Raw genomic sequence first — 14,649 nt, 5'->3', positions numbered from 1 at the left:
TTGGGGTTGCGCGGGGTGGGGGAGTGGGAGGAGGTTTCAAGTTTGTTCTTGAATTATGTATTTTGGTTTGCTCGACAAGAATGGAGATGTGGGAGTTATGTTGGAAAAAGGAACATGAAAAGGGGTATCAAGTTTTTCTTTTTTAAAAAACATTTTGTTTCTGCTCAACGTCTGATATTCATAGTAAAAATAAATACCATTTAATAAAGATACTTTCGTATTTAAAAGAGTTCGAATTTGAAAATTTTAAATTAAAAAAAATAAAAATTTATCACTCCGATACTATCCTTAGAATTGATTTGTGAGGGTTTTTTTTTTTGTTTTAGGCTTTATTTGGTCATTAAAAATCCAAATACAAGTAACACCCAAAATTTCCCTTTTCCTTCTTAATAATCAGAAAAGTTTAAACTTTTAAGAAAGTTACTTTAATCCTACTTTATAAGAAAATTGAACTTCATAATTAAGTTTTGACGAAATTGTTAGTACTAAATGCTTTAAAGGTCATTTAAATATAAGAAATATGTAATAAAGTTATAAAGTATAGTTTAATATTAATAAAGTAACTTAATTAAGAAAAATATCTCTTATAAAATTATTTAGTTAATTTTTTCATTAAGAAAAACTAACATAATTTGTTCATAACATGTAGACATAGACATCATATTAAATACTTCCTCTGTCTCAATTTATGTGACTCACTTTCCTTTTTAGTCAGTTAAAAAAAATGACATATTTCTATATTAAGTAACAATTTAGCTATAAAATGTCTATTTTACTCTTAATGAATGATTTACAGCCACACAAATTTCTATCATTCATTCTGGACCACAAATTTTAAAAGTCTTCATTTCTTTCTTAAACTTCGTGCCGAGTCAAAGTACCTCATATAAAATGGGACAGAGGGAGTAATGTTTATTTGGTTTCAATTTTTTCTATTTAGGGACAGAGCAGTTGTTTTTATTATGGATTTAATCAAATTCAGTAATTTTCATTCACATTTTGTAATTGTACTAAACAATTATAAACTCTTAAGAGCCAAAATCTTAAATTCATAAGTTTTAGAAACTTTGCCTCTGTTGATATTATGTATTACCTTCAAGATGTATAAATAACATATATATTTCTTACTCAACAACGTTACATGGAGAATTAATGACAAAGACTAATAATTAAGTTTATATTATTAATTAACCTCTCGATTACATCGGTGTAAGACACAAGTTCATTATAAGTTGCATAAACATCATAGAGATCATCAGTAATGATAATGATATATAATGATTAATTTTGTTAACGTTCTTCTTTCACATTTCTATTGAGGCCAAAATACACCTTCATTGCCCAAAAATAACGTTCCAGCAATTTGTCTCTTCCATATGAATATTTATTTGAATGATCCAGATCTTCCCACCACCTATATATGTATGTTATACGTATAATATGTCGTATGATCGCAGAATATATATATATATATATATATATATTGTGATTGAGGAAAGAGGATACATACAAATATATATAATTTGTATGAATGGGCTGGATCAAGGCTTCACTAACTTGGGCCCGGAGTGAATTGTCCAATTTAGAGCCCATCAACTTGAGATGAGTAATGGTAAAAGTTAGAGCTTCTTCAAGAATAACTTCCCCGTGTAATCTTAGATATGCTATAATCCTAGCACATTGTTAGTAAGAGTTTCCTTGAACTTTCCATCATTGTTGGTGAATATTTTGAACACATCTGATTAACTATCATCATGGTGAAATATCGAACAAGTTTTTGTAGATATATACTGAAGTTTTAAATAATCTGTGCAAAATTTCTTAGATTCTTCGATTTCAATTTTTGCTACTCCGGGTGGAGTGCTAGTTTCGATTACGAATTCAATAGTTTTGTTTAAATTTTATATTTGAACTAAAAAGTAACTAAATATATATACGTTCAATAACTCCAAAGGATCAAATTTTTGAATGGCTTTACCTTTATTGCTACTATGTATATTACCTTCAAGAAGCCTAATACATTTCCCTCCAACTGTTATTTCAACTGTAATACTAATACCTATTCTTTAAATACTTACTCCAATATTACAAACTATATAACAAAATCAATATTTATGGTCAATATGTTATCCTTCCTTCAAGAGAAAAGAATATAAAATATGGTTTTAAAAAATCAGAATAAAACCTAACAATAATACAATATTAGTACATAAAAACTTGAATTTGTTGATACAATAATCCAACTACTAGGTGTGACATATCCTAGTAATTTCAATATAACTATAATATGAGTGAAAAAACAACACACAAGAAGTCAACAACTAATTCAAACATTTTAATAGAAATACAAAGCAGCACCCCCCCCCCCCCCCCCCCCCCCCCCCCCCCCCCCCCCCCCCCCCCCCCCCCCCCCCCCCCCCCCACCACTTAGAAATATTTGGAACCATTGTTTGCTTAAAACGTAAACTTGAGGAATAATTTGATTATCCACATGATGTACTATTGACAGAGTCAACAAACAACAAGGTGATTGTGTCTTTAAGGAAGTTTTGTGAATCCGTAAAATCATCCTCTTGGAGAATATCTACAAGGCGTGAAAGATTTAAGGCAGGTTCGAGGACAAACGTTGGTATTTGAGTAGCATGCAAATAATCTGTGTTTATGTCTTTCCATGCATTTGCAATTTGCCTCCGAGCCTCAACTTATGCCTCTTGTTTTGGAGCTCGATATTCTTTCATGTAACATTCAATGAATGAAGCTCCATGTTCTCTTTGTTGTTCGTGCTGCATCAAATACATTTCAGTAAGACATTTAAATTAAATATCTATTTTTATAATTCAAATTACATAATATGTTGGCGTATATATATTTACTTACTTCATGTCCAATAATATCGTCCTTTAATCGATTGATTAGTGATGAAGCTGGAGAGACCAAAGACTCATTTATCATCCATTCGAAAGTCTCGTTGGATATAAATTCCCCCGCAACAATCAAACAAGCAATCAAAATCATTTGATTGGAAATAGTTATAGTAGCGTTTCTCTTATATTCCTCACATTTTGGAATAATGTCATCTTTCAACCATTCTGCTTCCTTAAGATAGCTTTTGATCCACTTATTCATCTAAAATAAATAAATATATATTTATTAGAAGCGTTGTTTGTAAAATAAATGATATCGATTTATGATTTAACTGATTAGTGGAGCCAAGTTATATTCATAGCAAACTTAGCTTACCTCAATTTTTGCATAGTAGACATAGTGTGCTTTACCATCTTTGGTCAATTCTTCTTCCATTTCATCAAAATAATCTAAAAGGACTTGATAAAGAGGTCTCATATAGGACGATATCAAATCCATAGCACTAATGTCACATCTGTACATACATAAATAACACATATATTTCTTACTCAACGTAACAACGTTGCACATATTTAATTAATAATTAAGTTTATATAAGTTTTACCTCTCAACTGCATCGGTGTAAGGCACAAGTTCGTCATAAGTTGCATAAGCATCATATAGATCATCAGTAATTGTAATAATAACGATTAATTTTGTTAACGTTCTTCTTGCACGTTTGTATTGTGGCCCAAAATACACCCCTGTTGCCCAAAAATAGCATTCCACCAATTTGTCTCTTGCATATGGATAATTGTTTTCATAATCCAGATCTTTCCACCACCTATATATTTATTTACATATAATATCTATAATATATTACATGATGTAGATATATACCATATTCATGTGATTAATTAAAGTGGATACATGTATACATACCTTGTAAGTTCACTAAGCTCTCTTTGGTGCATCTTTTGCAAAATGTGGAAATCCAATTTTGCAAATTTCAAAAGCAAATCATCATGTGATTCAATGTTCTCGTAAATACATATGTATTTACGAGCTACTACTCTTGGTACATTTGTGTGAATGGGTTGGATCAAGGCTTCATTAACTTGGGCCTTGAGTGAGTTTTCCAATTTAGGGTCCACTGTCTCGAGATGAAAGACAGTAAAACATAAAGCTTCTTCAAGAATTTCTTCTTCGTGTTCTCTTAAATGTGATGCTTCGTATAAGCTTAATAATCCCAGCACATCGTTAGTAAGAGTTTCCTTGAACTTTCCATCATCGTTTGTGAATTTTTTAAACACATCTGATTAATTATCATAGTAGTTAGATATTAAACTAGCTAAGAAGACGTACATAATCCAATCATTGCGTGTGTGTGTTAATAATCCTATCGTTTAATTTTTGATGATCAAATATTATATTGTCAATTTTTAGTGAAACTTTTATATTTATAAAGATTAAATTCTGAATTCACTTGGTCAATATTTTACTTTTGACTAGAAAAGGGCTTAGAGAATAGATACGATACCAGAAGACATGTAATGCCTTTGTCCTCTCACTAGTCGAAAACGAAGAGCAACAACGTAAAGGTTGTTCTCATCTTCATTTTTATTCTGCTCAAACTCATCAAAAATATTCTGAATAGATGTTTTGATCTCGTTATCAAAATGATATGCCACTCCCAATCGTTGGATTGTGTCAATCAAAACAAGTTTTTGTATACTTTTATCAGGAGTTTCCACTAACATTTGCCTTACTTTTTCTTTCAACTCTTCAAGTTCAAGTTTTTCTTGGCTACTAATTTCCTGCACCAAATGTTAAATGTTATTATTGTTCTACCACCTTTATATAAAATAACATCAAATAGCAAAATAAAATAACAATAATATAGTCAATGTAATTTTATAGGCGAGATCTGAGAGGGATAAAGTACACACTTTATCCCTACCCAATAAAGATAAATAGATTGTTTATGAAAACCCTCTAAAATAAAAGTTTGAAAAATATCTATACAAAAGTTAAAAGAATATAGAGAAAATAGAAAACAAATGGAAGGTAACAAAAATCGTAGGACCAAAAACTACAAAAATAATGCTAGCTACTATGATTGTTAATATAAATAAAGAACAAATATGATACATCGATCAAGCCTATCTCACAGAAAAACGAGACATACTGTGAGTTGAGGAGTGTAAGAGAGGAAATAGTCTCCCCATACACTTGAGTGATAATTTGCCAATGGACGTGTAATAGTAGTATCAACCATTGCTAATTGATTCATACTTTTTTTTTTCTATCTCAAATGCTTTTAATACTACAATGTGAGATTTGTTGCTATATTTGGTGAGGCATTTTATAATGAACTTAGGACGACAAACGGACAAAGTGTCAAGTGATAATAGTTATCCAGATGACTTGCAAAATTCAATATTCTTTCGGTTTCAAATTATATATCGTGATTTTAAAAATAGTTAGTATTTTTTTTTTATATGTCACATTTTTAAATTTTACTTGTATTAAAACATTATGTAAGTTTATAATTTTACTCTTATTTAATTTTTTTCTTGAAGTCAGCTTTTCAATAAATAATAAACATGCTCGATTTCAAAAATTGAAATGCATTTAGATGACTATTTAATTTTTGAGTTTGTTTTTGAAGCCAAATTATTTCAGTATGAATTGATCCAAAATTTGAAAAAATTAAATTTTCTCACCTCAATTTTTCTATATATTTTGTGTAAAAATGATTTTTTAAAAATTATAAATTCTAAAGCAAACATGACAACATCACAAAATATTCAAATTCCATTACTTCAAATTTATCTAAATATTCTTGCTTATGTTATTTGTAATGAAATTAGACGAGAACTCATTTATTTGGATCTTGATTTTTCTCAAATTGGCCTTCACATATTTTGGTTGAGTCTTCTATTTTTACATCCTTTAAACCTTTTGAAGTGTCATCTTCCTTGACATAATTTATTAAAGCTTTAACTTACAAGATTATTTTTTATTTTTTCTCCATCTTTTATTTTTATTTTGTTTGTTGAAATTTCTTTTTCAATTCAGATTTTATAGAGTAGTGAAATGGTGAGAGTAATTAATCAATGTATGAAGTAATTACAATGAACATTAATGGGTCTTTTGGTTTGAATACAAGTTATGATGAGATTAGTTATGATGGGATAAGTTATGCTGGGATTAGTTAGGATGAGATAAGTTATGCTGGGATTATTTCTTATTGACCGTTTCGTTGGTTGCTTTCAATACAATATGCATTACATAAATTCTAAGAATAAGTTGTTTGTTCACGAAAATACCCTTCAATTTATTTAGTGTTTTTTTTATATATATATATTTTCTTTTCAAGCAGTAGTTATTTATTCTTAAAAATAAAACTTTTGTCTTATTTAGCTTAAATATTTTTGTGTGTGCATTTCCATAATTGTACCAAATGTATTTAAGAATAAAATTTTCATCTAAATTTCTTAAAGTACAAAATGATTTATTATTTAGGTTACTTCATTTAAACACGTATCATTCTTAAATTGTAAAATACTAAAGTTATCTTCATTTTTAAATCATCTTTCATGTTACTATTTCCTTCAAAATTTATGTGAACTAACAATAGAATTCTTCCCGAAATTAGCATACATGAGATGAAAAGAAGATAAAAAAAATAAAAAATACACAAAAGATCTAGCTAAAAAGAATACCAATAAAAACTAATTTCAGAGAAAACTGTATGGGAAGCTTGTATTCAGTACCGTAGCATTTCGTTTTATCTCTCATTTTAATTGATATATAAAATATAAATTTTCAAGTGGCTAAAAGAATATACAATTAAAAATATGTAATTCAATAGTAAGGAAATTAAATTAAAATATAAATTAAACATAAGAATTAGTCAAATAAATTCATAAATAAAATTATATTTATATAGTGTAATTTTTTAAAAAAATATGAAGAATTATTATAATAAAAATAAGGAGTAGTGAAGGTCATAACTATTATTATACATGATATTTAAAATAATATATGATTTTACATGGATATAAAAAATGTGGTACAAAAAGAGTTTAAAGGGACATTTTTGTCATTTTATCTATCTTATACCGGGATAAGTTATCCCGGTATAACTATTCCACCCAAAGATAGGGATAACTTATCCCAGGACTAATTATTAATCATGGGATAAGTTATCCCATGCTGTGCAACCAAACAAAGGATTAAAGCGTGCTCAAAATTTATCCCGGGATTAACCCCCTTTTTCCATCACACCAAACGATCCCTAAGTACTTGTTGATTTTCTTAGGTTGGTCAAATATCTATTTTCAACACTAATTAACTATCAAGGTTATAATAGGAAGAATATTACAATTTATGCATTGATTTTATGAAATGACAAGCAATATTATGAACCAATTATTTATAGTAAGGACACTACAACAAAAACAACTTTTAACAGCAATAAATAGACACATTAATAAAGAGTGCTGAAGTCTTTACCGGCATTAGTTAAGTGCCATGCCATTAGAAAGAGTGCTAATTGCCGCTAAAAATACATATTTAGCGGCAATTGAGCTATTGCCGCTAAAGATCATTTTTGATGTAGTGTATAACATATAAAAAGGAATAGAGGGAGTATTATTTTAGAAGTTTAAGAAAAATGAATTATTTTCTCTCTTATTTTACGCTTAAATCTTTCTTCTAAAATTAGTGCTACTTTAGCCCCTTTTACATTCATTAAGAAAAACTATAAATAAAAGATATAATTTACTAAATTATTTCTATTTATTAGATATTTCTTGAGAATTCAGCGCTATTAAAAAGAAATAATTCTTTTACAATGGTCTAGACCTTTCTCCTTTTTTCTTTTAAGAAACAGATAACAGAAGTTATATACAAGCTCCACTCGATTAAAACAAAATAACATAATAGGAGTATTACCACAACTTTTTTGAAGCTATTTTTTTTTTATAAAATTAGCACAATTGGAAACTATTCATTTTTTTCTTAATTTTTGGGATGGAGAGAACATGTATTTAGCATGAAAAGAGAAAAATCAAGTTAAAAAATACCCCCCCCCCCCTTCACCTTCCTTTTCATGTTTTATCCTATATGTATCACCCAAAGGGCTCGAACTTCTTTTTTGTTAAGGATGAAATAGTACTTACTAGCTACTCCACCACAATTCTTGTTGGTCGTATAAATAATTTATTTTAAGGGAAGTACGTACAAATTTAAAGTGGACAAGTAAAAATGAATGAAGAGGATAGTAAATAAGAATTCAAACAAGATCACTTGTAATAAATTGTACTTCATTCGTCCACTTTTATTTTTCTATTATATTTTTAAAAAAATATTCATTTTTGCCTGCCCATAAAGTGATAATTTATAACTAATTAGTTCCTAATTTAATTTGTCATCTTTTAAATGGAAACAAAAGTGGAGGGGAATCACCGTAACGATTAATATTTCATAATCTAATTTTGATTTTATAGGTCTTGAATTTTAAAATATTAATTTTGTTATTTCATGACCTACTACATTTCATCTAAAATAATTATCACAAAATTATATGCTCCTTGATTAGTATTTTGAATTACAAGAATTGTATACTGAAAATGGTTGTGTTGTCTTCACACTCGTCTCTCTTTCCATAATGTGTACACCCTGTGAATTGGATCAGAGTAAGGTAGGTCAAGGGGATTCATTCGTTGAAAAATTATACTGCTTATATATATATTATATTGTGGAGATATTAATTTTTTAAAACTTTTTCGTACGTTTAGTTTTTTTATATTTTGAATTTTAATAAAATTTTTGACTTTATCCCTATTCGTGAATCGATTATTGGTGTGAGCCATGGAGCAAAAGTTTTGTGTCAAGCGTAATGATTGATTTTCTAGGATCGTACAATTACAGTTGTAGAAATGCAATCCACGATGTGTACACCCGGTGAATTGGGACGGAGTCAGATAGGTTAAGGGTTCATCCAAATTTCTTCATTGAAAAAATGTACTATTTATATATAATATATTGCGTAGATATTAAATTTTCTTTAACTTTTTCGTATATTTACTTTTTTCATATTTAAATTTTAACAAAATTTTTGACTTTCCCCTTATCGATAAATCGATAAGTTCCATGTATGTCAAGCGTAATGATTGATTTTCTAGGATCATATAATTACAATCATAGAAATACAATGAACTCTCTTTTCAATTGTCTCGACGTTGGACAAGGGAATAACTATTATTCATAGATCTATACTCTCACTGTACATGACAAAAACTTAAATTTTATTTGTTAAAAGGTCATTTCCTGTTTCTTTTTTAGTTGTTATAAGGTTTTGCACAATTTTTAAGAAAAAAAAAATTAGGAGTGTAGTTAGACTAATATATTTCTTATTAATTCTTTGATTTTTATCTATTTATGTGCTTCTTAATTCTAGAATAATTCTGAAGGCAAAGTTGGAAAAAAATAATTAATTCTCTTTTGATTGTTTAATTAATTGATAACTATATTTTGCAATAAGTATTTTTATTTTTGTATATATGACAACTAAAATAAATGTAAAGAGTAAGGTTTAGCGTCAATTATTTCAGCCATAATGATAAGTTAGATGACTAATCGAAGTGTACAATTATGTAAGTTTTTCAATTATTAAATGTCAAATTTGCAGAAATAAATGCCTTTGCATAATTGGTTTTCGATAAAGTTATTCACAAGTAATGGGCAATGATTATGTGAATGCAACTATATATCTTATATTTAATATATAATTAAGTCTCAAAAATAGATTTAAATTATTATTTATTTTAGTTTCATACTTAAATAATTAAGAGTGTGAAAAACACACTTTAAAGTTCACTAGATTAAATATGTGTATACACACATTTTGGCGCATCTAGCCCAAAATTTTCATTCACGTGACTTTTTTTTTTGTTGGCACTTTTTTTTAAAAGTTAAGTGTATAAAATACACTTAAACTATATTTTTTTAGTTTCATACCTAAATTATTGAGAGTGCTAGAAACACATCTAAACTATCACTCTTTAGTTTGAGAAATACACATCAATGGACCTTGAATTTTCGTCCACATGGTTTTATTTTGCCGACACATTTTTTTTTTAATTATTATCAAGAGGACCAAAATATGATAAGATTTAGTAATATCAAAAAGTTACGAAAAGATAAGTGATTAACTCACAAACTAGTGGAGTTTGCCTAAAAATATATATCGTATTTAAGTAACGATAATCTAATCGAGCTATTCAATCTCTACTTACCTTTTAAAACCTTCACTTTATGTCATGAAATTTTGTTTAGATTGATGGTCAAATTTCAGTTGCAAAATGAGTATTAAAAAAATTCTCATCATTTTATACACTTCATATTTAAAGCAAACTATATAATTACATATAATGAAATATCCTAAATTTTGAGTAACTTTCTCATCTCGTTCTCATGCTTCTATTATTGACTTGCATGGTTTGAAAAATTAAAAGAGATATAGTGTAGTGTCTTAAGTTCCTTTAATTAAGTGATTTCAACATGAAGTTATCTACATTTTTTTCGTGTTTCAAATAAAAAAAGGAAAAAGGAAAAGTAGGCAAGAGTTTATACTATCTACAACAACAACAAAAATTATTAAATCGTTTAAATAAAACACAATGACCTTAAAATACGTGGCCTCAAATTTTTGACCCCTACTTGTTCGAAGGACAAAACTTTAAGTTTAAAAGTCAAAATTTAGTGAACTTGAAGTTTCGCCTATGGGGCAAGTGAAATCAAAGGTTCAAGATCCCGTAAACCAATCAAGTAATTAATATAGTCCGAAAATCATCAAAGAGGAGATGTGACAAATTTAATTTTATCCCTCTTTTTTCATGAACAAAATTTTGAATTTAACATGTTTTAACTTTCAATATTAAAAAATTAATTATACGATACATCAAATTTACCGCCAAATCTATCTCACAAGGCATATATAAGTATGTGTGCATAACATACCGTGAGTTGAGGAGTGTAAGAGAGGAAATAGTCTCCCCAAACACTTGAATGATAGTTTGCCAATGGACGTGTGATGGTAGTATCAACCATTGCTTATTGATTCTTAATTTTTTTCTTTTTCTCTCTAAAATGTTTTAATTATTGCAATTTGATATTTACTGCTATATTTAGTGAGGTATTTTATAGTGCAATTAGGACGATAAGTGTCAAAGTGATAAATATTCTGCACTACAATAAAAATAATTTTTAGCGATAATAAATATACACGAGTGCTATCGACATTAATTAATTTTTCATTAGATCCAAAGTCGCTATAGACTTTAAGAATAGTTACAAAAAATGTATATATTTAATACAATTAAGTTATCGACTTATCGTTATTAATTAATTGTCACTAAAGATTATTTTTGATGTAGTGCTGGAAGTTATCCAAATGACTTTATGAATTTAGTACTTTTCATGTCTCAAATTATTTGTCATGATTTTAAAAATTAATCATCCTTTTAAAAGTTCATGTATGTTATCTCTCATTTTACCCTTAGCAATATTTTTGAAATTTACAAATATCTAAATTATGGAATGATACATATTCTAAATCTCCTTAATAATTTTTTTTACTCCAATTATATTTGTGAATTAATCGATGTAAATCATAAAATAAAAGTTCCGTGTCAAGCATAAAGATTATACTTATAGGATCATATCATTACAATCGTAGAAATAATGCGACAAATTCTCTTTCGAATCTTGGACTTTTCTAGAAATAAAAGTTCCGTGTCACATGAGTGCAGATATATACTATATATATTGAAAATAATCATGAGTTCATTGTTGGTATAGACTTTTCTAGTGTGCAATTATTACAGCCTCAAAAATAATTTTTTAGTAATAATTAATTAATAATAATAATTTAATTATCGCTAAATATGTTTTTACAGAGATAATTGTTAATGACAACTACATGTTAACACTTTTAATGTACATATTTATTGCTGCTAAAAATTATTTTTATTATAATATATCTTACATTTAATTTATGTATCTAAAAAAAAGTTTTATCTTATATATACCGTGTAATTTATTGACAAACGGGGTTCATTGCTTCTAGCTCCTAGATCCTTCCATGTACTATCCATGTACTATAGTCTTTTGATTTATTGGCCACGATGTACACATCCTATTCCAAAAGGAAACCTATGATTTGTGTTCATTCACTGCTGCCACCATTTATAACGTTTTGTAGTTCAATTTGCACTTTATATTTATATTTAAACCATAATTATATCGTTTTGTAGTTCAATTTGCACTTTATATTTATATTTACATGTCTTAGACCACTACATGTACGGTGCATAATATACTCTGATCTCTACGTTTCAATTTATTTATCTTACTTTAAAAAATAATAATTCTTTTTAGATAATTTTTAAATTTAGCAGTCTACATGACATGACATATATTATCAAATATTAGTAGAAAGATTTTGACAAACAAATTGAAAAGAAGGGAGTAATATATTATCAAATATTAGTAGAAAGAAGCACTCTAATACAAGCAACAATCACTTTGAAATGATCAACATGATTATCCTGATCATATATTGACACGTTCAACAAGCATCATGTATGGTAATCATGTCTTTTAAAAAACTTTGTCGAGTCTGTAAAATCATCCCCTTGGAAAATATCTACAGTCTACACCAAAGATTGAATTCAATTATTTATATAATTTGTGATGTGATCAGTGCGAGTTTTATATACATATATATAGTTAGTGTGTATATACTATAATAGATGCTATTTTAAAAATTACTACATAAGGGCATCAATATGATATCTACATGTAATCTTCCTTATAAAGAGTTGTAAAATTCAGAGGATTTAAGCTTATATAGGATGAAATACAATCAAATTAATTTAACCAGTTATAGTAGGTTACTCTTTTATTTTACAAATTACCATACATGCATGTCAGTCTTTTTAACGAAGATTACGAAGTATTGTAAATTAAGTTAACGTGATATATGGTGTAAAGTCTTATTTTTTATAATTATATGTTGATATCGTACAAAACTTAATTTAAACTCACATTGAAATTAATTATACATCTGGCACAACACATAAATGTGAGTGAAAAATTCTTTTGACATTGACAATATGTAAGTAACTTAAATTCGATTATTTAAATTATACCATATAACATGAGAAATATGTTGAATGCATACTTACTTTAAATTGTGATCACTATTCACGAAGAGTTTTGATGATTCAATTTGAATCGGTTTTTTACTACAAGGAAATTAGATTAATTAATTAAGTTGATTTAAAAAAAATATTTGAACCAAATTAAGAGACACATTAGTTCATTTCATGCTTGAAAAGAAAAATAATAAATAAAAATTATAATTTGTCAAATTATTCCTATTTATTAAATGTGTCTTAAGAATTAGTAAGTATTATTAGAAAGAAGTAGTTCTCCAATATAAGTATATAATAATTTTTAAAAAATATACTACAGTCTACAGTTGTAACTTTTAATACAAAGGTATAGTTTGAAAAATTCTATATATATTTTTTATAAATACATATAGCCGGAAAAAAATGTTAATTTGCCTGGACCATTTTGTTTTAGTCGAATTCAACTCTATTTAAGCCTTTTAGGTCTACCTTTTTTATATTATATATATAATCTAAATAATTAATTACTCATTCCTTTTATAAGAGTAATTTCCATTTAGCTCGGTTTGGAACGATAAAATATTTTATCCGCATCGGGAGCTTATGCTAAAATAGTATATACATGTGTTTGTATATAGACTTCTGTTACTTAATTGTGGTTAATTACTACATATTTTCTCTTCATTAAATCAGTCAACCGTGGTAAACTACACTTATAATTTTAGTTTTGCATTCATAAACTCACCTATCAATTGACCAGACCCAAAGATAATTAAGAGGGGACAACAGTCTATATCGCGAGTTTGATTCTATTTTTTTCAAGAAATGCTAATTGCCTCTAAAAAATATATTAATCGATTATTAAATTATTATCGTTAATTAATTATTGCTAAAATCATTTTCAGTTAATTAGTGTATATATTTATTCTACTTATTAATCTCCAAGTCAAAGCCTAAATGAAGAACAATATCAATATTATTTGTAGCATTAGGATAGTTATTAGAATCTCTTTTTTCATTTTTGTTGTTTCATAATTAATTTTTGTAAGGAGAGAATTTCTCTCTCATTTTATTTATTTGTATCATTTGTCAATAATAAGAGTCCTCCTACAATAGATGTGTGGTAATTAGGTCCCTCTCTCCTTTAATTTCATGGTTGAACTCTTACCAGAGAGGACGAGTCATGATTTGAAGTTTATATATTTTTAAATTATTATTGAACACATAATTTGTTATAGTTATTGAGTTTGCAATTAAATATTTATACATATTTAATAAATTAAAAATTTTGATTATATATTTCAGATAGATATACTATAAACATTTGACATGAATAATATTACTATCTAAAGTATTGAACTCGTGCTGGCACATGCAAGAGTTGCCTAGTATCAAGAAAAAAAAGTTTCTTGGATCTTTCCACACATATTTTTCTTTTAATAAAAGATTGCAATGTAGTCGTACTGAATCCTCTTTCTTTGATTTCAATTTTTGCCACTCAAAGGCGGAGTTCTAGTTATAATTATGAATTTGGTTGAACTCAATAGTTTTCGTCTAAATTTTGTATTTGTACTTAAAAAAAATTATTAAATATATA

General features: G+C 27.4%; 1 pseudogene; it reads right to left on the bottom strand.

Moving 5' to 3' along the window:
- Positions 1-2,456: 2,456 nt before the first annotated feature.
- On the bottom strand, positions 2,457-4,673 carry LOC102599112 (germacrene C synthase-like; annotated as a pseudogene).
- Between the last annotated feature and the right edge of the window lie 9,976 nt (positions 4,674-14,649).

The sequence above is a fragment of the Solanum tuberosum genome, unplaced genomic scaffold (genome assembly GCF_000226075.1).
Source record: "Solanum tuberosum cultivar DM 1-3 516 R44 unplaced genomic scaffold, SolTub_3.0 scf00339, whole genome shotgun sequence".
Taxonomy (NCBI): domain Eukaryota; kingdom Viridiplantae; phylum Streptophyta; class Magnoliopsida; order Solanales; family Solanaceae; genus Solanum; species Solanum tuberosum.
The sequence above is the reverse complement of the archived record's forward strand: the minus strand, read 5'-3'. Positions and strand labels throughout refer to the sequence as shown.